Source organism: Pseudophryne corroboree, chromosome 9 (genome assembly GCF_028390025.1).
Source record: "Pseudophryne corroboree isolate aPseCor3 chromosome 9, aPseCor3.hap2, whole genome shotgun sequence".
In the NCBI taxonomy this organism is placed as follows: Eukaryota; Metazoa; Chordata; class Amphibia; order Anura; family Myobatrachidae; genus Pseudophryne; species Pseudophryne corroboree.
In genome coordinates, this window is record NC_086452.1 from 12,987,735 (window position 1) to 12,992,324 (window position 4,590).

The following is a 4,590-nucleotide window of genomic DNA, read 5'->3' on the forward strand; positions in this document are numbered from 1 at the left end:
CTATCAGTGATCTGTTTATACCATTCTGTAGAAAGGTTACTAATTATATTTCCTTCCTCCAATTGTCACAGTGTTACTGGTGTAGGAACTAACCTGCTATTCCGATCATTTCTGTCTGATCTCTGTTACTAAATATATAGCTGTAGATAAAGACTAAACTGGGCAGCACAGTTAGCATAGTGGTTAGCATTACTACCTCACATCACTGAGGTCAGGAACTAAATTCCCAGTAATGATCGGTATGTGTGGAGTTTGTATGTTCTCCTCGTGCTTGCATGGGTTTCCTCAAGTGCTCCGGTTTCCACCCTCACTACAAACACATACCGGCAGCTTAATTGGTTTCTGACAACATATTAACTCTAGTGTGTATGTGTGCACGTGTAATGGGGAATATAGGGGGTCATTCCGACCCGATCGCACGCTGCACTTCTTCGCAGCGGTGCGATCGGGACGGAATTGCGCAACGCTGGATCTGTCGCAACTGGTAAGTAAGTCTAGGGCTGGTCTTGTTTTACGTGAAACTTTTTTAGCATAGCAGGGCTGCACAAGCGTTCGCAGCCCTTCTATGCAAAAATACACTCCCCCATAGGCGGCGTCAGGTTGATCGATCGAGCAGCAAAAAGTTGCTACGTGCGATCAACTCGGAATGACCCCCATAGAGTGTATTCTCCTCTGGGGCAGGGAGTGATGTGACTTACTGAAATATTCTGTGTACGGCGCTGTGGAATATGTTTGTGCTACAGTATATACAGTAAGTCTACCTTCTAATTCAATTTCTGCCACCTTATAATCTTTACTTTTACTTCTCTTGAAACTATTATTACCATTGAACATACACAAGTACCAGCACTGAACAATCACCTGCATTCCAGCAATTTTACTGCCCTGTATTTCTCACACACCCTCCTATTTCCAATCCCCCCCTCCCCCCCCATGTACCTCATCTGCACTGTGTCCATGTTTTCCTCACCTCCCCCCATCACTCAGTGTCTACCTAATCCTTTATCTTGCCCCCTGTTTACCCTTCTATCTGCCCCCCTAGTCTCCTACATCTCCTCCTCTGTCCCCTCTCCACCACTCTGCTTCTATTCCCCTCCTCTCCTGCTACAACAATCCTCGCTTGGTCTCTCTCAGTGGACCTCCTCACCCTCCCATATGAGTGGGCACTCACTGGATCTGGTCTTCACTCACCGCTGTGATATTTGTGAATATTCCAACTCCCCATTTCCCCTCTCTGACCACCACTTGCTCTCCTGTAACTTATCCGTCTCTGCTTCCCCATCTCTCCCTCCTAAGGCTACCATCACTAAGCCTTATTCTCCCGGCGTGACTCACTTCTCTCTCCCCTTCTCTCTCTCCTGCCCTGAACAAGCCACTTCCCTATACAATGCCACCCTACTTCTGCTCTTGTGTCGCTCCGACAACCAATATTCATCCTCACAGATCGACACCTCAACCCTGGCACACCGAATACACCAGATATCTACAATAGTGAATCAACAATCAAGCAGCCGTACAATGTAAGCTCGTTGCCCCGGCCATGGGCAGTAAGGAGTACATCCGCCGGCACTAATTGCAATGCTCAGTGGTAGCCAGTTATGCAACTGAAACTACCTGCCAGGCCGCTCAGAGGCGTCCATGGTAAGTGGCCATGCAGCGGGTATGAGGTGGGGTGAGTCTGCACCCAGCACTCCTGACAAACTGTGAATTGTGGTGTGATCATTTTCATTTACAATGAGACTCCAGAGTGGGTTTGTGTCATACTACCAGAGACTTTCTGTGGACTTCCACCATTATACTGGTGGCCTAGATAATACCAGTGCTAACTAAACTGGTAAATAAGCCTCTTGTGTCCCCTTTCTACCCTAATTTAATGCCCCTCCCAGGGCTGTAACTAGGTGTGTGCGGAGGGGGCACTGCACATAACGCTGCAGATTTCCCCCCTATTGAAGCCCAGCATCTCCTGACTGCCCCTGACTCCTACCCTGACCCCTTCTGTCGCTAATACCTGTACAGCATTCATGAACTCAACTTGAGGTTTCTTTGTTATTCAGTCACACTGACTGGTATGCAACAGGTTATAGGTGTGAATCCTGGGTATGGCAGTATATTGATATGTGTTACAGTATTTAATAAAGGGTATTGTAACTGAATAACAACGAGCCTTCAAGTTAAGAGCATGAATGTGGTATAAAAGAGGATTGTGTCCAAATCCATTTTTTTGCAGTGGTCTAAAAATGTGTGTGTATTTTTTATACTGTATATATATATATATATATATATATATATATCTATCCTATATTAGGCCAAATCTGTGACTCTGTGCCTGGGCCTCTAACGCTGGGTGGAGTCACAGGGCTGGGCGGAGTCAACTGCTTCTGCCCTGTGCCAGCACAACACTATCTACACGTTGGGAGGTGGACAGCGCCAGCAGCAGACACAGGATCCGCCCACCATCACAAGAGAAAACACCCCACTGGACAGATGCCCCACCTTGTATGGTAACACAATATACACCCACACCCCACGCAATGGACCCCTCCCTTGGTTTCCCTGCAACACACAGCCACCCACACCCCAACTGACACCCGCACCCCACACCACGGAACCCTCCCTCCGCAACACCCCGTCACCAGCTCCCACATCCAGCCACTGACGGGGCACGCTGTGCGGGAGCCAACTGACACCCGCACCCCCACCACGGAATCCTCCCTCCGCATCACCCCTTCACCTGCTCCCACATCCAGCCACTGACGGGACACGCTGTGCGGGAGCTGACTCACACCCGCACCCCACACCACAGAACCTTCCCTCCGTAACACCCCTTCACCTGCTCCCACATCCAGCCACTGACGGGACACGCTGTGCGGGAGCTGGCTGACAACCACACCCCACACCACGGAACCCTCCCTCCGTAACACCCCTTCACCTGCTCCCACATCCAGCCACTGACGGGACACGCTGTGCGGGAGCTGACTCACACCCGCACCCCACACCACAGAACCTTCCCTCCGCAACACCCCGTCACCAGCTCCCACATCCAGCCACTGACGGGACACGCTGTGCGGGAGCCGACTCACTCCCGCACCCCACACCACAGAACCTTCCCTCCGCAACACCCCGTCACCAGCTCCCACATCCAGCCACTGACGGGACATGCTGTGAGGGAGCCGACTCACACCCGCACCCCACACCACAGAACCCTCCCTCCGCAACACCCCGTCACCTGCTCCCACATCCAGCCACTGTCGGGACACGCTGTGCGGGAGCCGACTGACACCTGCAGCCCACACCACAGAACCCTCCATCCGCAACACCCCGTCACCTGCTCCCACATCCAGCCACTGACGGGACATGCTGTGCGGGAGCCGACTGACACCTGCAGCCCACACCACAGAACCCTCCCTCCTCGACACCCCGTCACCTGCTCCTACCTGCACACGGTGCACTAATTGGGGTTCCCAGTCACTGTACGAAGAAAACGACACAAAAAAAAAAAAAACCACTCATGTGGACCTTTTGACCTGTCGACCTAGCACATGTCGACCTAGAAACACTGTCGACCTTCCAACCCTGTCGACCTAGTGACTGTCGACCTATAGTGGTCGACCTAAACATTGTCCACCTAGACACTGTCGATCTAATGTTCCACACCCGAAATGTTTCACAAGGACATTGCATAGTTGGAGCCCAAAAGCAAACATGCATACTGTATGGGACATAATAAAGCCTTTCCCTACTGTATGTGTTTCCGCTCAGTCAGTGAGTGACCCAGAGCACACATGTACACCATTACATCACAGTAAATGTTGGCAGAGTGTTGCGGTGTCAGATAGGGATCTTAGTCCACACACCGGCACTTAACCAGATTGTTGGTTTATTCAGAGGACAGAAGGTAACAGTTCGTTATACACATAAGAGGTTCTGCAGCAGCAGGAACTTACACCAAGGTGACAGCGCGATACAGCTGTTTCACATCGGCTACACATATGCAGGGCGCAGCTGTGGACAGACAAGGTCACACTACACAGGAGACTATCAGCTGCACGTCCGTGCAGTCAGACTCTCCCAGGAAGAACTCGGAAGAAGTGCACGGCCCCGCCCGGACAGTAACATCAGGCACCGCCTTCTGCACTGAGCTAACACTAGGAGGGAAACACTAGAGCAGGAAAGCTGCCTCTAGTGCTGGGAAGGAGACAGATCGCTGAGTGCTCTATTCTCTAACACCCCCCTCGCTCAAGGCTGTCTTCGGTTACATACATTTGTATAATACTTTATCAAAACATTTATTAATAAAGTTTTCCTGTAACCGAAAACACATTAATAAAACATAATAAGCAAACAGTAAAACAAATCAACATTTCTCAAAAGTATTCCAGTCCACATTTTGTCATGAACATATTCAGCAATTGTGATGACAGTCCCTTTGTCGACATATCAGCCGCATTGCTCTCGACTTTTTTTCGATTTTGCACTAACTCACGGATAAAGTGATGTCTCATGGCTCCCTTATTATCACACGCAATGTTAATGTTCTCACTGTGGTAAAGTAGGCTAAGCTCATATAAAGTCTCCTTTATCCATAAAGCT